Source organism: Sturnira hondurensis, unplaced genomic scaffold (genome assembly GCF_014824575.4).
Source record: "Sturnira hondurensis isolate 20B ecotype Veracruz unplaced genomic scaffold, ASM1482457v3 Scaffold0021354, whole genome shotgun sequence".
In the NCBI taxonomy this organism is placed as follows: Eukaryota; Metazoa; Chordata; class Mammalia; order Chiroptera; family Phyllostomidae; genus Sturnira; species Sturnira hondurensis.
Window position 1 is genome coordinate 32,955,620 of NW_028093985.1, and position 25,124 is coordinate 32,980,743.

General features: G+C 37.5%; 1 protein-coding gene across 6 annotated transcripts in view; it reads left to right on the plus strand.

The window, feature by feature from the left end:
- The window catches only part of APC (APC regulator of Wnt signaling pathway), a 146,835-nt gene that overhangs the window by 16,552 nt on the left and 105,159 nt on the right, over window positions 1-25,124 (plus strand). Inside the window, exon 1 of one of the 6 annotated variants that reach the window (XM_037032172.1) lies at window positions 24,970-25,009. The exons of 4 other annotated variants lie outside the window; for them this stretch is intronic. The gene's annotated coding sequence lies outside the window, so the exon portion shown is untranslated. Of the gene's footprint in view, window positions 1-24,969; window positions 25,083-25,124 lie in introns of those variants that run through there. One more of the 6 variants, XM_037032171.1, reaches the window with a different exon arrangement.

The following is a 25,124-nucleotide window of genomic DNA, read 5'->3' on the forward strand; positions in this document are numbered from 1 at the left end:
GTTTCACTGAAAGATAATATGAGCCATCAGTTGGGAAAATAAACTTACAGGTTGGAACAATTGTCACTGGACAAAATCTACCAATGCATTTTAATTATTGTGCTCATTAGGTTTAACAGTCACTTGTGTCATATATATTCTCACTAATGAATTATTGAGTTGGGTTTTGGTTGAAGTAAGTTGCTGATTTTCCCAGAAATTTAAGGCTTACTTAAAATCTAAGTCATATGAGAGAAAAGTCAGTTCTGTCATACCAATATATTATACTATTAAAATCTAGTTATTGCTTAATTTTCGTGGAAGAATTTATATGCTATGTTTTGGAAGTACTTACTGGTAGGATTTTTCCCCCCACAATTTAATGATATTTTATGATGAGTTGCCACATGCTATGATTTATTAGTTTGTATGAGAGTTGATTTAGTGTACAATTAGGTCTTTGACAAGAGGTTTGCATTGCAATACAGATAACAGCTAGCTAATGAAATATTTGGAATACTGCTTTATATGCCTGAAAAAAGAGACTATCATATGTGATTTTTAAAATTCCACTTCTAATCTATCTCAGTGTTACTCAGTTACAAATTAAAATCATTTATTTGTCTTTTAATTTTTTCTTAATAAAGTTCCTGAAGGCCTTCTGTAAACCTAGTAGTGGAGGCTTCTGGTTTTATTACTTACATTACTGATACTTAACATTTAATTTAATTAGGGTATTTCACACAAATGTTCCTCATACATGGCACACATATCCTCATTACATTAATCCAGTTTTTAGTGAAATTTAAGGACCAACCACTGGTATAGGAAGATACCACTCTATTGAAGATAAATATATTTAGATTTCTAAATTAAATATAGTTGACTTGTGGTTCAGTAGAAAATGAAACCTGGATTCAAGGCTTCGGTTCTGCCTTAACTAGATCAGGGTAGATCACGTAAAACCTTCTTGTTGATTTAGTTTTTACTTTACAAAACAAGGACATGCTATGTTTTAACTATGCCTTTCCCAGATATTTTTCTGAAATATTATAGGGAACAACTACCTCAGATACCTTTTTTTATTATAGTTTATGCTGTTACAGTTACCCCAGTTTTTCCCTCTTTGCCCCCCTCCACCCAGCCCACCCCACCTTCCACAGTCATCTCCACACTGTTGCCCATGTCCATGGGTCCTTCATGTATGTTCTTTGACTAATCCCTTTACCTTCTTTCAAACAGTCCCAACCTCCCTCCTCCCCTCTTACCACTGTCAGTCTGTTCCATGATTCTATTTGCTCATTAGTTTAATAAGTGAAATCAAATAGTATCTGTTTTTCATTGCCTGGCTTATTTCACTTAGCATGATAGTCTCCAGTCCCATCCATGCTGTCACAAAAGGTAGGAATTTCTTCTTTTTTTTCTGTTGTGTAGTATTCCATCGTATAAATATACCACAGTGTTTTAATCCACTCATCTTAGGTTATTTCCAACTTTTGGCTATTGTAAATTGTGCTGCTATGAACATAGACGAACATAAGTTCTTTTGAATTGGTGTCTCTGGATTCTTAGGGCATATTCCCAGCAGTAGAATTGCTAGGTCAAAAGGCAGTTCCATTTTTAATTTTTTGAGGCAATCCCATACTATTTTCCACAGTGGCTGCACCAGTCTGCATTCCCACTAACAGCTCACTAAGTTTCCCTTTTCTCCACATCCTCGCCAGCACTTGTTGTTTGTTGATCTATTAGTGATAGCCATTTTGGCAGGTGTGAAGTGTATCTCATTGTGGTTTTAATTTGCATCTCTCTGATGGCTAGTGATGCTGAGGGGTTTCTCATATGTCTATGGACCATCTATATGTCCTCCTTGGAGAAGTGTCAGTTCAGGTCCTTTGCCCATATTTTAATTGGATTGTTTGTCTTTCTGGTGTTGAGTTGTATGAGTTCTTTATATATTCTGGAGATTAAACCCTTTTCCAATGTATCATTGGCAAATATGTTCTCCCATACTGTTAGTGCCCTTTTCATGTTGGTGGTGGTTTCTTTTGTTGTACAGGAGCTTTTTAATTTGATATAGTCCTATTTGTTTATTTTTCCTTTATTTCCCTTGCCCTGAGAAATGTATCAGCAAAAATATTGCTATGTGAGATATCTAAAATTTTACTGTTGATGTTTTCTACTAGGATTTTATGGTATCATAACTTATATATGTCTTTTATCCATTTTATGTTTATTCTGCTACATAGTGTAAGTTGGTGGTCTAGTTTCATTTTTTTGCATGTATAGCCCAGTTCATTTAACACCATTTTTTGAAGACACTATCTCTACTCCATTCTATGCTTGTGCCCACTTCATCAAATATTAATTGACCGTAAGACATGGATTTATTTCCGTGCTCTCTATTCTGCTTCATTGATCTATGTGTCTGTTCTTATGCCAGTACCAGGCTGTTTTGATTACAGTGGCCTTGTAGTACAGTTTGATATCAGGTATTGTGATCCCTCCTGCTTTGTTCTTCTTTCTCAAGATTGCTGAGGCTATTCAGGGTCTTTTTTGGTTCCATATAAATTTTTGGAATATTTGTCCTAAATCTGTGAAATATGTCATTGGTATTTTAATACAAATTGCATTAAATCTATAGATTGCTTTGGGTAATATGGACATTTTAATGATGTTAATTCTTCCAATCCATGAATGTGGTATATGCTTCCATTTATTTGTATCTTCCTCAATATCTTTAGTTTCAAGTACAGGTCTTTTGCCTCCTTGGTTAAATTTATTTCTAAGTACTTTATTTATTTATTTTTTGTTGCAGTAGTAAATGGGCCTTTTTTAAGGTTCTCTTTCTGGTAGTTCATTGTTGGTGTACAAAAGTGCCATCGATTTCTGAATATTGACTTGTTATCTGCTACTTTGCTGAATTCACTTTCTTGATGGAGTCTATAGGGTTTTCTCTGTACACACACTATTATGTTGTCCTCAAATAATGACATTTTTACTTCCTCCTTTCCAATTTGGATGACTTTTATTTTTATTTCTTGTCTGATCACTGTGGCTAGTACTTCCAGTACTGTGTTGAATAAGAGTGGTGAAAGCAGACACCCTTGTCTTGTTCCTGATCTTAAGGGAAATGCCTTTATAGTTTTTATCTAATGAGTACGATGTTCTCAGTAGTTTTTTATATGGCTTTTATCAGATAACTTTTTTAAAGCTGATGTACATACAAAATTTTTAAAATCATATTCCACTTTTATGTTATTAAAGCCAGATAGTTTTTTGTCTTCTTGGTTATTTCCAGGATTGTAACACATAACTCGCTTCTTGACATCAAACTTACAAGTAGGCACTAATAAGTTACTGAGATAATGTCTTACTTGGTAGGCGCCCCCCAAAAGTAATGAGCATGGTTTTGTTGGCCTTAAAAATAAAAATCATTTATTTTGCCAGCAAAAATAGGTTTATTCTAAAACAGCAAAGAATTGCAATTTGGGACAAACAAGCTATGGTAAAAGCCATAGGCAAGTGAACAAAAAGAGAGAGAGAGAGGGAGAGAGAGAGAGAGAGAAAGGAATGCTATTTTATGGAGAAAAAAGAGGAAGTTGGAGGCGGTTGTTTTGAACTTGATTATTTTGAATGAAAGTTTATTGGAAATATGAGAGTTCAGGACAATGAAGATTTCTCATTGGCCGGGTGACTAGGGTATTCGTTTGTTGTAATAGATTCAATGTTCATCTTCCTGTTGGGGACTATAATTGATGATTCTTTTCCTGTTGATTCTTCTTTTGGAGCATTGTAATTGACCATGCTTCCTGTAATTGACATCAAGTGGTACAGTGTCAGAGCTCCCCCTTCTGGCCTCTTGATTTCATTTTAGTTGAGGTTTTTCTTTAATCATGGTTTTGAGTAAGTACAAAAGTTGTTTTAGATCTCTCATTTTAAACATAAAAGTGCAGCTTTGTCCGGAAAAGAGCCTCAAAATATTATATCTTTTAAAAATATTTTATCTTTGAGCAGATATTGCATGCACACCTTTCAAAAAGTGAAAGAGAGCCCTAGCCAGGTGGCTCAGTTGGTTGGAGCATCATCTCCACACCAAAAGGTCACGGTTTGTTCCTGATCAGGGCACGTACCTAGGTTGCAGGTTTGATCCCTGGTTGGGGTGCATGTGGGAGGCATCCAGCAATGCTTCTCGCTCACATTGATGTGTGTATATGTCTTTCTTTCTTCCTTCCTCTCTCTCAAATCAATAAACATATCCTTGGGTGAGGATTTAAAAAAACAAAAGGTACAAGAAAGTATGTTTAAAATGAAAATTTCCTACTCCTGTCCCTCAGCCACCCACATTTCTTGCACAGAGGCAACCACTGTTTCTTGTTTACTCTTTCAAGCTATAGTCAACAGAAAACTCAAAATTTCGCAAACATAGCTTTGTTTGAGAAACATATGTTCTTTATGAGGGCATACTATTATGGTAGTGTCTAATTTGTGTTTTCATAAAAAATTAGCATTCTGGAATATGACATACTTAAGAATTTAAAGTTATAGTGATCTTTTTTAAGCTCAGAAGTTTCTTCAAAAATTACAGATCGGGTACTGAAAGATGATAAACAGTCTTCTACTGATTCCATTATCTGATACTTCAGTGTGGAAATCCTACTGGTTTGTAGTTTACCAACAGTGGTCCCATAATTAAAGGTAGTTTGGAAAAATTGGTCTAGGGTAGCTTATTTACTGGCCACACAGGAAGGTGGATGTGAGGAATTCCATTGTGGATTACAGTGGGGTGAGAAAATCTGTATATTTTGCTTATTTTCTGTCTACATGGGCAAGATTTATTGACTTGACTGGGGTTGGAGGCTCTGCTTCCAAGGCAATCATTCACTCATTTGGCTGCAAGTTGGTACTAGTCTAGATCCCATTATTGGCCTTTTCATAGAGTTACTTGAGTAACATGCTGGCTGGTTCCAGAGTGAGCAATCCAGGAGACTGAGGTGGAAGCTAGAATATCTATTTGATCTAGTTTCAGAAGTCAACACACTCTGCAATGTCTTACTGGTCACGCAGGTCAGCTCTAATCAGCACGGGAGAGCATTATAGAAAGGCTGGAGTAAGTCTAATAGATTTAAAGATCTTTGGATATTTTCTTAGAAGGTGGTTGTGATACATCCCAACCATAGTCTCCCTTTCCCCCCAGTTTAAATAAGAATTGAATCAGCATTCTTACATTCTTAGAGTTGGTGTTTGTGGTGATTTCAAGGTGAATTCATGCAAAAAAAGAAGCCTTAGGTTTTCAGAATGCTATCATTTATGTACTGCTCAGGAAAATGCTTGGTTGATTGTCAAGTGTTTTGCAGTGATTTATTTTTTATTATGTTTGTGTAAACTTACATAAACTGGAAATGTATAAAGATACTAAAGCTAGCTTCCTCTTAGAAATTGTAGGATATATTCTCTAGCTTTAATGTGGTGAAATCTTGTCTACCTCATTTATATAGATCTTACTTAAATTTTACCCTAACTATTGGGTCCAGGTGTCATTCAGAAATCTGAGTAGATATGGGTATCTTTCATTTACAAAATAATGAATTCTGACTATAATTAGAAATTTAAGGTGCTGACATGTTTATGCTGCTGGAATAGTATGGAAGAATAAGGCTGCCACTATATGATGAAACTGAGAAAAAAATTGCCTCTGTGTTATGTTTGAAGATGATCTTTAGGGGAGTGACAGTTTGAACAATTTAAGTCTGGTTTGGAGGAGGCAGGGAGATTTATGGATCAGATGTCTGTTTAGTTTTAAATGTGTCACATCCAAGTGAAATATCAGCTAGATTTAGAGGAGTGGGTCAGGATAGAGATATAAATTTGAGGTTTAGCATCATATGTATGATATTTAAAGATTTAGGACTGGGTGAGAAAACATTGAAAAGAAAAACCAGTCCTAGAACAAACCCTGAGGTACTCCATTTTTTAGAATATAAGTGAAGAGGCAGACCATTAAAAGAAAGTAGAGGATAGAAGAAAACCATGAGAATGTGTCATGGAGGCCTAAAGAAGATGCCTTTTTCAGGTAGAAGAGAGTGACCAGCTTTTTCTAATATTACATAAGAAGTCATTATACTGAGATACTATACTAAGACTAATGTTTGGCCACATTGATGGTCATTAGTGACCAGAACAATTGAACTTCAAGAAATTGTTAAGGATTAGGGTGGGTTAAAAAGTGAATTAGAGGTGAGAAAAATAGAGACAGGAAAAGAAGCTACTGGATCAAGAAATTTTGCTTTTAATAGAACAGAGAAATGAGGTCATATGTAGGAGGGGTTTGTAAAGGTGAGTGATACTAGAGTACGTGTGTTCATGAAAATGATACAGTAGAAAAGGAGAAACTGATTATTCAGGAGAGAGAAGAGCTAATCAAAGATGGCTTCTTTTTTTTCCTCAAAGGTGACTTCTTGAAAAGATAAGAGTAGTTGGAATTTGTTGCCCAAGTGAGGAGCCTTTTCCAGTTCTATCAATAGGAGGAAAACTGTACAGACTTGGTAGGGAAATATGAGGGAATTTCTCTCTAATGGAATGCAGTACGTCTTCAACTGAGAGTGCCATGGGTAAGAAAGTAGATCTGTTACATGTTTGAAGAGAAAAAAAGTGGTATGAAAAGTTAACTTGGGGACTGGGAAAGCAGACTTTTAAAGAAGGACAGAAGTGTCTGCAGACAGTGTTAAATATTATCCTCTCATGTTTATAGCTGTGAATTCAAAGTGGAACTAGCCAGTCCTATTCTCTCATTTCCCTGCCCCCATTCCTGAATAATAAGCTGCTCTCATGCAGGCATGTGAACGGAGACTAATAGTTCAGTTCAGCCAAAGTTGGGGTTTTGCCAGCTAAATGTACAATAATAGAGGGAGAGAGGAATGAAGGGTTGGAGTTACTGAACAGGAGTGGTTAACATTGGGCCTGGGGAAAACAAAGATGATAGTGAAAAATGGCGAGAACAACAGATTGAAGAACCCAGGGAGGTAAAGGAATATTGCATTCAGAGGTAGTAAAGTGAACTAGAGGGACAGGAGGTATGCTTCAGAGACTGGAACTTTGGTCACTGATACTTTTTAGTAAGATTTGGAGTAGGTACAGTTACTGATGATGGCCAGGTTCTGGGTGTAACCATAGGAGTGGGTATTGGAGGGTAAAGAGGTTAAGAAACAAAGAGGTCAGGGTATTAGATAAGTAACCCACAGACTTTGAAGTCTGAGAGGGAAGACTGGGGTGGCAATGGGAAAGAGTGCTGGGGACAGTTGTCATTGCACAGCTGAATACAGTGGTGTGTCAAAGAGCTTGAGTATTTGAAGAGGTATGAAAATAGTTTGGATGTGTCCATTGGACCCCTTCAACATCTCTCCATTTCTATCTGGCCTAAAGTGCAGGGACGTGAGGGGAAAAGTCTTCCATGGAGAAAGGTGCAAAAAAGTCATGTCATGAGATTTTAACTAAGATAAATAGGTGAAGAGGATATTCACTGAAGAGCTTGAAGTTATAGGGGTGTTGATTGATTTGTTGGTACACCAGTCTTTTGTGTTTTAATATAGTAAGTATTAAAGTATTCTGTTTCATTATGTGAGTTACATAATTTTTTGTCTTATAGTAATATGTTAAACCCTGTAAAACTTGTGAAATTCAGAATTTCTTTTGTGGGAGGGGGAAATACGAAAAGAGGAATACATAGTAGTTCAAAAATCCAAACGTCTTGTATTGTCCCTTAGGAATAGTATTGACTATAATGATTATGTAGACTGTTTAATCCATATACAGTACTTACTCACATAACTACCATATATAACGTTGAGCAACACTATTTCTAGAGGAAAATATGCAGCTTTTCATTTTTGGGGTGTCAGAAACATTTCATCTCCTCTTGTTGTCCTGGAGTAAAAGTTTCTCTCCTTAACTTACCATTATCACCATTAAAGTGAGATTTCCTGCTTCTAAGCTACTGGTAGGGCTGTAGTTTTGTGGGGTAAAGGGAGTTATTGTTAGAAGTGAGAACAGAGTTTGGATGAAAAAGAGAGCAGTTTCAGGAAGTCAGGGGTTAAGGAGCTGCCTGAGGAAAAGTTTGGTCTTTTCCTCCCTGTCCCTAATCATAAAAGAACCACAAAATGTTTTTAGAGCTTATGATCTCTTAGTATTAATAAAGACATAGAAATAAATGAGCAGTGTATCTTATGCTTGGTTTTTATTCCACTTGTACTTTTTAAGGAATATTCACATCATTTGCTCAACAAATATTTAATTTCTGCTGGATACCTGGGACAGTGCTTGTAGCTAGGAATATGAAGGCAGATCTTGTCCAGAAGCTCAGAGTCTATAAAGAGAAATAGGTGTAAGTTGAGTTGATAATCAAGTACTACAGGAACATAGAGGGAGAAGCATTTGACTACTTGGGATAGTTAGAGATAGCTTGGCAGAATTGGACCTTGACATATGAGAGATAGTTCATTTGTATTCTATAAATATTTGAGTAATTACTTTGGACCAGGCAGAATACTAGCTGTTGAAAATGGCATACAAGACAAGAGTCTTGTCCTCAAGTTGCTTAGTGAGGAATATCAGTAAGTAATCTCAAATGTGTGGTAAATGACATAGCTGGGAAGCTCAGGGACAGAGCTTGAATAGGCATATGGGGGAGGAAGGATCTAACTCTCTGGCAAGAGAGAAGACTTAGAAAGGGCTTTTGGGAGATGTCATCTAAACCGAGTCATAAAATATGGGTCGGTGGAAACAATAGTACAATAAAGTAGTCAGTGCACAAGAGTCCAAGTGGTTAGAGTATAGCTGGAGTGGTTGGGTGGTCATGGGTAAAGTTGGAGAAGTATGCAGGGCTCAGGTCATCAAAGACCTTACCTGTGGTGCTAATGAGCTTTGACTTTTACTTTGTCACCTATTGAAGCTATGAAAGATGGAAAATACTAATTTTGAGGGATCTTTCTAGAAGCTGGCAATTATGGATAATTTTTTCTTAAGTATAGCTTAGTGCTGGGTTGTGTTTTTGTTGCTGTTGTTTTTCTTAATGTAAAAGCAGTACTGATGACTGTTGAAAATCTAAACACTGAAAACAGTGCCACTCAATTCTGCTACTCCCTAGAAGAAACAGCACGTAAGTTTGACTATTTTTTAAAACATTTCACGCAGCATACTGTTTTTAATACCAGAATAGTGTTAGATAAAACGTAATTTCAAAAGAAGTAGTTGGGGGCCATAGTGGGTAGGGTGGGAATCAACCCTTTTAGCTTCCAGGCAAATAAGATTTGATATAGGCTGCATAAAAGAAATGGTAGATAAATCCAGCCAACTTGTTTTACCACTGCATAGGAGACTTTAAAAAAAAAGACTTTCGAGTTTTCTGTTGTAAAAGAACAAGTATCAAAAAGATCTCTTTTCTATGAAATTTCCAAATATTTTATTGAGCAAATCTATTTCAGATAAATAGTAGACCTTCTTTGGGAAAAGATTAAGGAAATGCCTTTATCATATTCTTCTAGGTGCAGACTAGTTTGAGATCAAGATGCTTATTGATTGTTTGTGTTTGTTGACTAAGGTATTTGTGAAAGAAAATTTAATCCAGTTCTTAGGAAATCTTACATTTTGCTTCTATAAAAGTTATGTCACACTTCAAATAAATCTGCTCAATCTTGGAGGTCTTTTCTTTTTTCTTTTAAAGTATGTTTTATTGATTTTGCTATTACAGTTGTCCCATTTTTTTCCTCCCTTTTATTCTCTTCCACACTGTATCGCACATCCCACCAGCATTCTCCCCCCACCTCCCTGCCTTAGTTCATGTCCATGGATCATACATATAAGTTCTTTACCTTCTACATTTCCCTTGCTATTCTTAACCTCCCTTTGTCTACCATTTTGTACCTATTGTTTATGCTTCTTATTCCCTGTATTTTCCCCCCATTATTCCCCTCCCTCTCCCCACTGATAACCCTCCATGCTATCTCCATTTCTGTGATTTTGTTCCCATTCTAGTTGTTGGCTTAGTTTTTGCTTTTGTTTTATGTTCAGCTGTTGATAGTTGTGAGTTTTTTGTCATTTTACTGTTCATAGTTTTTGATCTTCTTTTTCTTAGATAAATCCTTTTAACATTTTATGCAATAAGGGCTTGGTGATGATGGACTCTTAACTTGACCTTTATCTGGGAAGCACTTTATCTGCCCTTGCATCCTAAATGTTGGCTTTGCTGGATGGAATGATCTTGGATGAAGGTGCCTCCCTTACATGATTTTTGAATACTTCTTTCCAGCCCCTTCTTGTCTTTTTAAGAAATCAGCTGATAGTCTTATGGGAACTCCTTTGTAGGTACCTGTCTCCTTTTCTCTTGCTGCTTTTAGGATTCTCTCCTTATCTTTAATCTTGGGTAATGTACTTATGATGTGCCTTGGTGTGTGCTTCCTTGGGTCTAGCTTCTTTGGGACTCTCTGGGCTTCCTAGAAGTCTATTTCCTTTGCCAGATTGGAGAAGTTCCCCTTCATTATCTTTTCAAATAAGTTTTCACTTTCTTCCTCTTCCTTATCTCCTCCTGGAACCCCTATGATTTGGATGTTGGAAGGTTTAAAGTTGTCCCAGAGGTTCCTAAACCTCTCATTTTTTAAAATTCTTTTTTTTAAAATTTTATTGTTGTTCAAGTACAGTTTTCTGCCTCTTCCCACTACCCCTTCCCACCACCCCAGTCCTCCCTACCTCCATCCCCTGTTTCTACCCCCTCTTGTTGTTGGCCCCGTGTCCTTTATAATAGTTCCTGCAACTCCTTCACCATTTTCCCCTCTAATCCCCTGTCCTCTGGTCAATGTCAGCCTATTCTCGATTTCAGTGTCTTTGGTTATATTTTGCTTGCTTGTTCATTTTGTTGCTTACGTTCCTGTTAAAGGTGAGATCATATGGTATTTGTCTTTCACTGCCTGGCTTATTTCACTTAGCATAATACTTTCCAGTTCCATCCATGCTGTCACAAAGGGTAGGAGCTCCTTTTTTTTTTCTTTCTGCTGCATAGAATTCCGTTGTGTAAATATACCATAGTTTTTTGCTCCATTCATTTACTGATGGGCACTTATGTTGCTTTCAGCACTTGGCTGTTGTAAATTGTGCTGCTATGAACATTGGAGTACATAGGTTTTTTTGGATTGGTGTTTCAGGTTTTTAGGATATAATCCTAGCAGTGGAATTGCTGGGTCAAAAGGCAGATCCATTTTTAGTTTTCTGAGGAAATTTCATACTGTTTTCCATAGTGGTTACACCAGTCTGCAGTCCTACCCACAGTGCACTAGGGTTCCCTTTTCTCCACAATCTCTCCAAAATTTGTTGTTCGTTGCTTTGTTTATGATGACCATTTTCTATGGTGTGAAGTGGTATTTCACTGTGGTTTTAATATGCATCTTGCTGATAGCTAGCGATTCTGAGAATCTTTTTCTTACGTCTTTGAACCCTCTGTATGTCCTCTTTGGAGAAGTATCTGTTCAAGTCCTTTGCCTACTTTTTAATTGGGTTGCTTGTCTTCTTAGAGTGGAGTCGTATAAGTTCTTTATGTATTTTGGAGACCAAACCCTTGTCTGAGATATTACTGGCAAATATATTTTCCATACAGTGGTTCTCTTTCTATTTTAGTGCTTTTTTCTTTAGCTGTGCAAAAGCCTTTTATTTTGATGAGATCCCAATTTGTTTATTCTTTTCTTTATGTCCCTTGCTCTAGGGGACATATTGATGAAAATATTGCTGCGTAGAATGTCTGAGATTTTCCTACCTATGTTTTCCTCTAGGACTTTTATGGTGTCATGGCTTATATTTAAGTCTTTTATCCACCTTGAATTTATTTTTGTGTATGGTGTAAGTTGGTACTTCAGTTTCAATTTTTTGCACGGAGCTGTCCAGCTCTCCCAATGACATTTGTTGAAGAGGCTATTTTTACTCCATTTTGTGCTGCTGACCTCTTTGTCAAATATTAATTGACTGTAGAGACTTGGGTTTATTTCTGGGCCCTGTGTTCTGTTCCATTTGTCTATATGTCTGTTCTTAATGCCAGTAACAGGCTGTTTTGATTACAGTGGCCTTGTAATACAGTTTGATATCAGGTATTGTGATCCCTCCTACTTTGCTCTTCTTTTTCGAAATTGCAGCCGCTATACAGAGTCATTTATGGTTCCATATAAATTTCTGAAGTATTTGTTCTGTATCTGTGAAATACGTCATTGGTATTTTAATAGGGATTGTGTTGAATATATAAACTGCTTTGGGTAGTATGGACATTTTGATGATGTTAATTCTTCCAATCCATGAACACGGTATATGCGTCCATTTGTTTGTGTTTTCCTTAATTTCTTTCTTCAGTGTTGTGTAGTTTTCTGAGTATATGTCTTACCTCCTTGATTAGGTTTATTCCTAGGTATTTTATTTTTCTTGTTGCTATATCAAATGGGATTTTTTCTTGATTTCTGTTTTTACTGTTTCATTGTTAGTATACAAAAATGCCTTTGATTTCTGAATATTGACTTTGTATCCTGCTGTTTTGCCAAATTCATTTATTAGGTTGAGCGGTTTTTTGGTGAAATCTATAGAATTTTCTGTGTACACTATCATGTCGTCTACAAACAATGACAGTTTTGTTTCCTCCTTTCCAATTTGGATGCCTTTTATTTCCTTTTCTTGTCTGATCACTTTTGCTAGGACTTCCAATACTATGTGGAATAGAAGTGGTGAACTGGACAACTTTGTCTTGTTCCTGATCTTAGTGGGAAAGCTTTTAGTTTTTGCCCATTGAGTATGATGTTGGCTGTAGGTCTCTTATATAGGACCTTTATTATGTTGAGCAATGCTTCCTCTATTCCCCCTTTGTTGAGTGTTTTTATCATAAATGGGTGCTGTACCTTATCAAATGCTTTTTCTGCATCTATTGATATGATCTTGAGATTTTTGTCTTTGCTTTGTTTATGGGGTTAATTGATTTCTGAATATTGTGTCATCCTTGCATCCCAGGAATGAATCCTATTTGGTCATGATGTATGATCTTTTTAATGTATTGCTGGATGCAGTTTGCCAATATTTTGTTCAGGATTTTAGCATCTATGTTCATCAGCAATATTAGCCTGAAGTTTTCTTTCTTCATTGTGTCTTTATCTGGTTTTGGGATTAGGATGATATTGGCTTAGTAAAAAGAGTTTTGGAGTCTTCCATCATCTTGGATTTTTTAGAATAGTCTATGAAGGATAGGGGTTAGCTCTTTCTTAAATGCTTTGTAGAATTCTCCTGTGAAACCATTTGGTCCAGAGCTTTTGTGTGCCAGGAATTTTTCGATTACTGCTTCAATTCGTCTGCTGTTACTGGTCTGTTTAGGCTTTCTGCTGCTTCTTCGTTCAGTTTTGGAAGATTATATTTTTCTAGAAATTTGTTCATTTCACCTAGGTTTTCAAATGTCTTAGCATATAGTTCTTTGTAGTAATTTCTTACAATCCTTTGTGTTTCTGTGGTATCAGTTGTAATCTCTCCTCTTTGATTTCTGATTGTGTTTCTTCGGGTCCTCTTTTTTTCTTCATGAGTCTGCTTTAAAGGCTTGTCAATTTTCTTTTCAAAGAACCAGCTCCTGGATTTATTGATCCTTAGAATTGTGCTTTTAGTCTCTATATCGTCTAATTCTGCTCTGATCTTGGTTATTTCCTTCCTTCTGCTTGCTCTGGGCTGTCTTTGTTGTTATTCTTCGAGTTCTTGCAGATGTAGGGTTAGGTTGTTTATTTGAAATGTTTCTACTTTTCAGGCCTATATTGCTATAGGCCTATATTGCTATGAACTTCCCTCTCAGGACTGCCTGTACAGCGTCCCATAAATTTTGGGTTGTTGTGAGTTCATTTTCATTTGTTTCCAGAAACTTTTTGATTTATTTCTTGATCTCATTCTTAACCTATTTATTAAAAGCATGCTATTCAATCTCCATGAGTTTGAATGTTTTTGAGTTTTTTCCTTGAGGTTGGTTTCTAGTTTCAGTACCTAGTGGTCAGAAAATGCTTGATATAATTTTAATTTTCTTAAATTTGTTGAGGCTTGTTTTGTGTCCTATCATGTGGTCTGTCTTTGAAAATGTTCCATGTGCATTTGAAAAAATGTGTATTTTGCTTTTTGAGCGTGAAACGCTCTGTGTAATCAATTAGGTTCATTGATCTAGAACATTGTTCAGTGCTGTGATATCTTTGTTGATATTTTGTTTGGAAGATCTGTCCATTTTTGACAGTGGGGTGTTGAAATCCCCTACTATAATTGTGTTGTTGTCAATATCTTTCTTGATGTCCTGCAAGATTTTCTTTATGTATTTGGGTGTTCCTATGTTGGGTGCATATATTTACAATGTTTATGTCTTCTTCATGGATTCTTCCCTTGAGTATTATGAAGTGACCTTCTGGGTCTTTTTTTATGGCCCTTTTTTTGAAGTTTGTTTTGTCTGATATGAGTATTGCTACCCTGGATTTTTTTCCTGGCTCTTTGCTTGGAAAATTTGTTTCCAGCCCTTTACTTTCAGTCTATGTAGGTCTTTTGTCCTGAGGTAGGTCTCTTGTAAGCAGCTTATGTGTGGGTCATGATTTCTTATCCATTCAGCTATTCTATGTCTTTTGATTGGAGCATTTTACCTGCTTACATTTGAGGTTATTATTGATCGGTACTTATTCATTGCCATTTTATCATACCTGTGTTCTCCTCTCTCTTACTCTTCCTTCCTTTTCTTAAAGTAATCCCTTTAGCATCTCTTGCAGAGCTGATTTGGTGAAGGTATATTCTTTTAGACTTCTTTTGTTTGGGAAGCTCTTTATTTGGCCTTCTATCTTGATTGAGAGCCTTGCTGGGTAAAGTAGCCTTGGTTGTAGGCCTCTGGTTCTCATTACTTGGAATATTTCTTGCCATTCTCTTCTGGCTTGGAGTGTTTCCATTGAGAAGTCAGCTGCTAGCCTTATCAGGGCTCCCTTGTATGTTACTTCCTTTTTCTCCCTTGCTGCCTTTAAGATTCTGTCTTTGTCTTGGAATTTTGCCATTTTAATTATGTGTCTTGAAGTGGGCCTCTTTGGGTTCCTGTTGATTGGGACTCTGTGTTTCCTGGATTTGTGTGACTTTTTATCTCATCAAATTAGGGAAGTTTTTCCATCATTACTTTTTCAAACAGGTTTTCTATCCCTTCTGGTATTCCTGTTATACAGAATTATTACATTTCATGTTGTCCTGCATTTCTCTTAACTCCTCTTCATTCTTTCTGAGCCTCTTTTTTTTCTTGCTCTTTCTGGGTGTTTTTTTCTACCTTGTCCTCCAGCTCACTGATCTGATCCTCTGCTTTATCTATCCTGCTTTTGATTCCTTCTACTGTGTTCTTCAGTTCGGAAATTGTATTCTTCATTTCCTCTTGGCCCTTGTTGATAGTTTCTGTTTCTTTTTCCATGTTGATATAGTTTGCATTGAGTTCATTTTAGTTTTGCTTTAGTTTTTGGTAATTCTCTGTGAGTTCATTGAGCTTCTTGATAACCATTGCTTTGAACTCAGTATCTGATAGTTGATTTGCCTCTATTTCATTTAGCATTGTTTCTGAGACTTCCTCCTTACCTTTCATTTAGGGATTCTTTGTCTTCCCATTGTTTGTGATACTCTTCTTGTTAGCCTCCGCTTCTTAAATTGATCTGTTCTGCCTCCCTGGGTTTCTGGTGTGAACTTCTGTGGTAGAAGACCTCTGAGATTCAGTGGTGCAGTGTCCTTGATTACCTGAGCTCACTGGTCTTGGGCTGTCATTTATGTTGGCTCTCTGTATGTCTTTTGGTTTTGATTGTTGTTGAGTCTTTCTTTGGTGGGTCCTTTCCCCTACCTGGTTAACTGAGGGTCACTCCACCCACCACCTCTTGTATTCTGTCGTCCAGGTGTGAACAGGTTGTGTTGAAGCTGATTCTTTTGTGTGTATGAGGTTTTGAGGCTTCTGTCACTCTTGTTTAGTTGTTTGTTCTGGGTAATTTCTCCACCATTTAGTTGTACTTCCAGATCAATCCTGGGTTGAGGTTAATGTGGATTACACTCCCTCCTTCACCTTCTTCTGTTGTTATCTGTTGGTGGTTCCTTCATTGGTGGGTTTTCTCTTCCAGCAGGTGTACTGATGTTCACAGCTCCCAGCTACTCTTTTTTGTGATCAGTTGGAGGGAGAAGGCAGAATGGTTTAAGACAGCAGGAGTGTATTCTATGGTATTTAAAGTACCAACCCATAGTGAAGAGATGGGAGATCCTTTGGATACGTATAGTGTTGACTATGATATTTCACCCAACTAGCCACTTTTTAGAAAGGGTGGAAAAAAGATAAGATTCTTGTTAGGGGCAGGGAAGGATTGTGAGTTGGATCTAGAAAGCAGTGAGTTTGTGGGAGGTCAGATTATCAGATAAAGTGAGAGTAAAGGATAGAAAATAGGTATAGTATGTGAGAGAATAGAGTTAACCACTACAGTAATAGAGTTCAGGAAATAGTGAAGTGAGCTATAAGATTTGGGAGGGGTACTATATAGTATTTACAATTGTATGGAATAGCAATTATTTACAATAGTAATGGAGCAACAGTCATATGACATAATCCGTGTGATCTGAATAACAAAAAAGGAAGTACAGGACCTAGAGTAGTGTGCTATTGGATGACAAATGAAGTGAAAGATGGAAAATTAAAAATACACTACCAAGAACAAGGTAAACCAGTCAAACAATGCAATTTAACAAACTACGTGAAGAAGACTAAACAGAAAGAAGAGAAATAAATGCTAATAAAATAAAAGATGTAAGAATAATGCAAAAATAGTAATAATTCAAATATAGAATAATTTGCAAGTTCTCAAAGGTGGCAAAGTGAAATTTGTCTCACTGTCTCAGTTGTTGAGGTGACCCCTCTTTGGGTCTAACTCTGGTCTTTTCACAGCTCCAGGTTTTATTGTCTCACTTGTGGGAATTAAAAAATAAAAGGAAGGAAGGATGAAGGAATAAAAAAGAAAGAAGGAAAGAAGGAAGAAGGAATTTTTTTAAGCCTTCTGCTGGCTTTAAACTGGCCAAGCCAGTTCTGCTGCTCTTCCTTCCTAGCTGCAGCAGACTGAGGAGGGATTGGTTTCCCGTTTCTCCCTTCCTGAGCCACACTACTCGCAGTTGCCCAGCCTCCAGACCAGTTCCTCAGTTCCCTGTCTGTCAGGACCCCAGTGCCCTTCTGCACTCAGCCTACACCTTCAGTCCACCAGTTGTGCTGTCCTTGAGGCGCACCAGTTAGGGGCAACTCACACACCACCTTCTTGTTCTTTGCTCTCCTAGATGCTAGGGACTCAGCCCTGCTTCATGGTAGTTCAGCCCCGCCACTGAGTTCAGTCTTTCTGGGGATTGCTGATTCCCTGAGGCCTGCAGCTCTCCTCTGCGGAGGCATCTCTGCCTTCCTCTTACAGAGCCAGTCAGCCCTGCAAGGCCCTGGGTGCAGGGGCTGGGTGGGAGGTGCCTCTGGACAGCAGAGTCAGGCGGCACTCTGTCCCAGGGCTGTGGGTCTGAGCACTCAGCCTCGGCTGCTCGGGCAGACATGCAGCCTCCAGGCGGGGGGATTGAGTGTGCACCTCCCCAGGGCTTCAGGTGTGAGCACGGCTGGGCTGAGGTTAGGGGTGCAGGAGGCTGCATATCAAGTATTGTTTTCCATAGTTGCTGCATCAGTTTACATCTCCACCAGCAGTGCACAAGGGTTCCCTTTTTACCATGTTGTTTCCAATACTTGTTATCTCTTGTCTTTTTGATGACAGCCATTTATCGTTGTGGTTTGTGTGCATTTTCCTGATAGTGATATTGAGCACCTTTTTGTGTACGTATTGGCCATTTGGATGTCTTTGGAAAAATGTCTGTTCGGTTCCTCTGCCCACTTTTAAACTGGATTTTTTAAAAAAATTTTGTCTGTTGAATTAAGTGAGTTCTTTATGTATTTCGACTGTATGGGCTCCTCAGCAGATAATATGGTTTGCAGATATTTTCTCCCTTTCAGTAAGTTGGCTTTTATTTTGTTAATGGTTTCTTTTGCTGTGCAGAAGCTATTTGTTTTGATGTAGTCCCACTTGTTTATTTTTGCTTCTGATGCCTTTGTTTTGGTGTTGAATCAAAAAAATCATTGTAACATCATTGTCAAGGAGGCTACCCACTGTTTTCTTTTACGATTTTAGGTGTCAAATTTAGATCTTTAATCTATTTTGAGTTGATTTTTGTGCATTATGTAAGCTAAGGTCCAAGTTTCATTTGTTTGCATGTGTCTGTCCAGTGTTCCAACACCATTTATTGAAGAGGCTGTCCTTTCCCCATTGTTTATTATATATGGTGCTTAGTGCTTCTCAATCCTAGCAGCATACACCAATGCCTGGACCTCATCCTCAGAGATTCTGACTTAATGGTCTTTTAAAAAAAGTCCTCAAGCTCATAAAGTAATTCTACTGTGCAGCTATATAATCTCAGAAACTTGGTCCCAAGGCTGTGTTGCATTTTTTTTCATCTACAAGGTTCAGGGTTTTTATTTAAAGCATTTCATTTCCTCTGTCAAAAGTTATATTTTGCTATCAAATTCATTATTCAGCATTCACTCTACTATTATTTCCTGAGGGTATCTGCTTTGGATGCCCTTTGGATATTAATTTTGTCATTTCTAAACTAATATTTGATGAACACCTATTATGTACAAAATATTATGATGTGCACCATGAGACATTCAAGATAAAATCAAATGTGATTCTTCTCCAAATATACTTACAGCCAGGAATGGGGAAGCAGATACAAAATGGTGGTGGGAACAAGGGAAGGAAGACAGTGGATTGATGCTAGGTGAGATGGTAGGTTACTTCATGGAAATGTGTGTTTAGGCTGAACCTTGATTTGGATCAACAGAGTAATGAATAATCTGTTACTTTAAAAAAGTATTTCATATTTTATAATTATAGTTCACAATGACAGCTTTGATCCTTGTAAATAAAATAAGCTACCAGATAGTTATTCTCATTCTACAGATGAAAGAGTAGCCAAGTCTTAGTTAGGTGACATATCTGGAGTCATAGAGCTGCAAAATGAAAGATTCAAAACTTTGAACCTAAGTCTTTTCTTTCCATACACTGGAGCCTTCTACTCTATGACATTAAAGTATATTTTATGTGCTTGTTGAGTTGGCTCTGACTCCTGGTGACCCTGTGAATGAGTGATGTTCACGGTGCCCTGTCCTCAACAGCTCCTGCCCAGCTCAAGTAGACTCAGACCTATGGCTTCTTTAAACGGAGCCAGTCCGTCTCATGTTGCTCTTCCTTTTTTCCTGCTGCCTTCTGTTTTTCTGGCATTATTGTCTTTTTCCAAAGAACTCTGACTTCTCTTTATGTGCTCAAAGTAGGATTCTGTTTTGTCATTTGTGTTTTCAGTGATATTTCAGGCTTAATTGGTTCTAGGACTCAATTTGCTTGAGGATCACATTAAAGTCAGAAAGCTCTACCTTTAAGATGAGTTTTAGAAATGACTAATTGTTTAGTTTGATTAGACATTATTAAGATGCAAGTACTGAAGCAGTTGAAGATAAAGCTGTAGTGAGGTGCACAGAATAATGGCTCCCCAAGGATGACCATTTCCTGATCCCCAGAACCCGTAATGAGTTTTGTTGTTTTAAACCACTAAAGGTGGACTTCTGCCAAGATGGAGGCATAGGTGGAAACACTGTGCCTTCTCCCACAACCAAGTTTGAATAAAACAAAGGTTTGGAGAACAAAGACACACCCAAAGACCAGAAAATTGAATTATACAGAAGTCTGACAACGACGAACCGTTCAACGGGGACGGTAAGAGGGGTGGAGCCAGCAGCGGAGCTGGGTCGGGCAGGACAGATCCCCTGACCTAGGCATGCAGGCAGCCCAGAACCAGTCGGGGTGTGGGGCAGACTGACCTCGGTTGCACATTTGTGCACAGTGAGACGGACCACACAGGCCCCAGGGGGCGAACCCAGTGGTGGAGGGCTGACGGCGGTGGCACACTCGTGTGCAGTGGAACGAAATGCCTGGGCCCGGTGACGGTGGCGGCTGCGGCTCCGGTGGGGGCTGCAGTGGCAGGCGGCAGACCGGACGCCATTGTTCCTCTTTGACCCTGCCCCCACATACAACATCACAACCCAGCGACTTAGTTGCCCTACTCTAGTGAACACTCTGGGGCTCCGATCCTGCTACAGAACAGGCACAAACAGCCCAAAAGATCGTGCAAGAAGAACTCAAAGTCCCAGAGCCAATAACTCTAAGCGACCGAGAAATTGCCAGCCTCTCAGAAGCACAATTCAAGACACTATTTATCAGGATGCTCACAGAACTGGTTGATTACAGTCACAAATTAGAGGAACATATGAAGGCTAAACTAATTGAAATGAAGGGAGATGTTCAGGAAACCAACAGCAATGGAAAGGAAACTGGGACTCAAATCAATGGAATGGACCAGAAGGAAGAACAAAACATCCCACCAGAAAAGAAGGAAGAAATGAGAATTCAAAAAAATGAGGAGAGGCTTAGGAACCTCCAGGACATCTTTAAACGTTCCAACATCCGGATTATAGGGGTACCAGAAGGGGGAAAGAAACAGCCACGAGTGGAACACTTATTTGAACAAATAATAAAAGAGAACTTCCCCAGTCTGGCAAAGGAAATAGACTTCCAGGAAATCCAGGAAGCTCAGAGAGTCCCAAAGAAGTTGGACCCAAGAAGGAACACACCAAGGCACATCATAATTACATTAGCCAAGACTAAAATGAAGGAGAGAATCCTAGAAGCAGCAAGAGATAAGGGGACAGTCACCTACAAAGGAGTACCCATCAGACTGTCAGCGGATTTCTCAAAAGAGACCTTACAGGCAAGAAGGGGCTGGAAAGAAGTATTCCAAGTCATGAAATCCAAAGACCCACATCCAAGATTGCTTTATCCAGCAAAACTTTCATTTAGAATGGAAGGACAGATAAAGTGCTTCTCAGATAAGGTCAAGTTCAAGGAGTTCATCATCACCAAGCCCTTATTATATGAAATGCTAAAGGGACTTATATAAGAAAAAGAAGATGAAAAATATGAACAGTGAAAGGACAGCAAACACACAGTTATTAACAACCACACCTAAAACAAAAGCAAACCAAGAGGACAGCTAGATCAGGAGTGGAACCATAGAAATGAAGAACACATGGAGGGTTAGAAACAGGGGGATGGGAGGAGGAGAAGGGGGGAGAAGGCACAGAAAATAGCATAGATGATAGGTAGAGAATAGATAGGGGGGAGGGCGAGAATAGTGGGGGAAATATAGAATTTAAAGAACTTGAGACGTGGTTATAAACTAAGGGGGGGAAGAATGGTGGGGGAGGGAGTGTGCGGGTGGAGGGGAATGAAGAGGGGGAATAGAACAACTATAATGGTATAATCAATAAAATATATTTTTTAAAAAACACTAAAGGCATGGTGATTTATTATGGCAGCCATAGGAAGCTTAATACATGTATGAAGAGTAATTGGCACGTCATTCAGGCCCTCCATTGTTAAATTCCAACCTATCTCAGCTCCACTGTCCAGCAGGGGAGAGGCATGAAATGTTCTTCAGCAGAGGTGTAAAAAACTATTTTGATGTTTGCTGATTGGAGAGGAGAAAGATTGGAGGGAGAAAAGCTAATTAAGATTCTATTATTGGTGCTAGAAATATTTCTTTTCAGTAACTTTTGTTTCTGGTGGTAACATAAAACACACAGGTAAATCTCGTTTGTAGATTTGAGTGTACCTCGCACTTATTTCATACATGACAAAAAATCCCATTGTCATTGCAACATTTCAGCTTTTTTCCATTTCCCATGAGAAATATAGGAAGATGGGAGAACTCGTCTTCACACCCAGTTTGGCCTTAGACCCATTTTATTCTCGTAAGCTTTTTCATCAAACTATAACCCAGAATAACTCTAAAGACTAGAAGGTTTGTAAGTAAATCTGAGCTTTATTTGATGACTCAGCTCCTAGAGAACTAAAATTCACATTAGCATGTGTGTTTTGCAATGCATAATTATTATTTTTAAAGAAAATTTTTGTTGGACTCTTTGTAGGCATAAATATATTCTATTCTATATCTGAGCTATACAGTAAAGAGTTAGATAAGTATTGACAAAGCACAAGATTTAAGACAAATGAAAGGAGCACTAATTTTAAACTCATTTTGTATATTACTTAATATTGTTGCTTACATCCCTCTCAGTTTTTAAAATTTTCTTAAATTAAGCCAAACATGTCTATATTAAAACGAATGCGAGATTTAAGATATTGAGAATCCTTTTAAACTCTATTTATCCGTTAAACATTTTTTTTAACAGCATTGCTCTAAGTCAGCCATTAAACATTTTAAGCTGCAGAAAGTTCAGAAGTTTGGGGTTTGGTTTTTTTTTTAGGATTTTATTTATTTCATTTTTAGACAGAGGGGAAGAGAAGGAGAAAGAGAGGGAGAGAAATATCAGTGTGTGGTTGCCTCTTGTGCACCCTGTACTGCAGACCTGGCCCACAACCCAGGCCTGTGCCCTGACTGGGAATTGAACTGGCGACACTTTGGTTCACAGCCCAGGCTCAATCCACTGAGCTATACCAGTCAGGGCCAGAAGTGTTTTTTTTTTAAGGTGGGCTGTATGTTCATATTTATACATTTATTTATGAATATATGCTAAAAAAAGTCAAGCTGATCATAATGAACCACAAATATTTGAAGTCAGGGGCATGTTTGTCCACACTGTCTTACAATTTATTTCTGTATTTAATTTTGATCAGAAAATATATTTAAACTTACTGTATATGTAGCGTATATGATAATACAATCTTTTTAATTAAATGGGGATGGCTGGAGATTTATTCTGAGATATGCAGAAACCTAGTAGCACAAATTAATGTTCCAGTGATGTTTGTTGTGTTCAAATTTGGCCCAATACATTTTAACTAATTACAGTTTTAAAAATATCTAAATATATTTTTAAAATAAAATTCACATAAAAGCTTGGCAGAATCCCTGAGGAAACTAGTTTGAAAATCTTACTGAATAATTCAGTTGGCAGCATTGTAAAATGTAAAGTTTTTAGATTGGCTTACTTTTAGATTTTAATTATAGTGATTAATGAAATGTAATAGTCATAGATTTCTTCAGAATTTTGTCATTTGACTCACTAAGTTCTACAATAAATGTAGCAAAAACCTAGACAAATATCTTGGCTACAGGCTGGCTTACTAAATAATAACTTGAATCATAGTCTGATTCAAGAGTAAGAGAGTTTTTTCTTAGGGTACTAAGAAGCTATTTTTAGGGACTTCTATAATGTATTCTTTGTTTTGAAGGGGACTGTTTCTTTACAGAAAGGAAGGGTACTTTTTCTAGGCTTTATGAGAAATTGTCTGTCTGAATTTGTCACAAATAGTCAGTGACTATATAAATAATTTAGTCCTGTTTAATGAATCATGCACTTTGAGTAAGTATCTTGAAAGCCTTTTGTAAAACTAAGTCATCCTGACAAATGGGATGTATTTAAGATAGAACCAAATTGATTCACATGTTTCCTTTATTTCAAACATGAAGGAAAATTGTGTTTAAACATATTTAAACATTTAATAAATAATTTTTCTAATTACCGTAATATGTGGTCAGTTCATCTGCTAATGCAACAAATACTTAGGGAGTATTTGCTATATGTCAGGCATTATCATATAGAGACAAAGAAAAAATACTCAAAAACATAATGGAAAAAGAGAAATCACTCCATAACTCTACCTTCTAAGGATAACCACTGCATGTACATCTGTTGCATGTATACATATGAGCATTATGCTGTTATGTCTATTACTTTTCTAATTAAAAATTTTTAGTAAATTGGAATACCTCCAAATATACTGTGTCAACATAAGAAAGATCCAGACCCATAGAGAATTTTTATGAGTTTATTAGAACCAAACTGACGATAATTGCAGATAAGCAAAATCTCAATGATTAAGGAAATGCTTTGTAGAATGGCAGTTTGGCAACTTATTTTATACAGGAGAATGAAAGGAGACATAAGAGGTTACATGAAATCCATTGGTGGATTAAGGGGGCTGGCAAAAGCAAAGCAGATGGAGCTCTGGGGGGAATGTCTAGGATTGGCTGAAAAGGCAAAATAGAGAAACACATCTTTTACATTGGTGGTTCAGGATAGCTAATAATTAACATTTACAGCACTAAGAGGTGGTATTAGAAGAGGAAGATAACAATGAGGGGTTCTGTGCCCTCACATTCTGGTAGTTGTGACATGAGAGGTCTGGAAAAGTACTTCGACCTTTCAAAGGTATATTATCTTAGATACAAAAAAAAACCCACAAAAAAACCCCAAAATATAGACTCACTTACGGCAAAGATTGACCTCTGTCAAGGAAACTGTAGGCCTAGGATTAGACTACCTGCTATGAACTGCTTTTACTAGGAACTTTTTTGTTCAGACCATCCTATGTGGTTCCTTTTGGTTGCTGAGTTTATAAGAACCACCACTCAGGACTCCCTGAACTTGTGACCCCTTTTTCATCCACAGCTGTTTAATATCTTGCTTCTTTTCATGCTATTAATTTTTAAAATTAAGGAAAGATTATAGTTAATATAGTTGATTTAAAGACCTGAAGCTGAGTACCCATTTAAATTTGAAATAGATCATGGAAGCTGATTTTCCCCATATTTAAACCAGAACTTAAATCCACTTTAAATTTTTGGCAATTTGGATTTTGTCTAATTCATAAAAATTAGTAATTTAATATTCACTTGGTTGACTTAAATGTAGAATTTGCATTAAAATGCTAAATTTAAGTTTCAGATTCATTGTAGCCAACGGCACGTACTGTGTCAGGGACTACTCTAAATACAGCTTCATATATATTCCTCTATTCCTTACTTCTCGTGTTTTTACAGAGGAAATTGAAGCACTGAGCCTGACTGACTGAAATCACTAGTAAGTGGCAGGAGCAAGATTCCCCCAGACAGTGACTCCATGATTCGGTTATGCTTCGATCATAGCTTTTCTGGTAACTGTATTTTTAATTCAAACATATTTTGGGTGATTTACG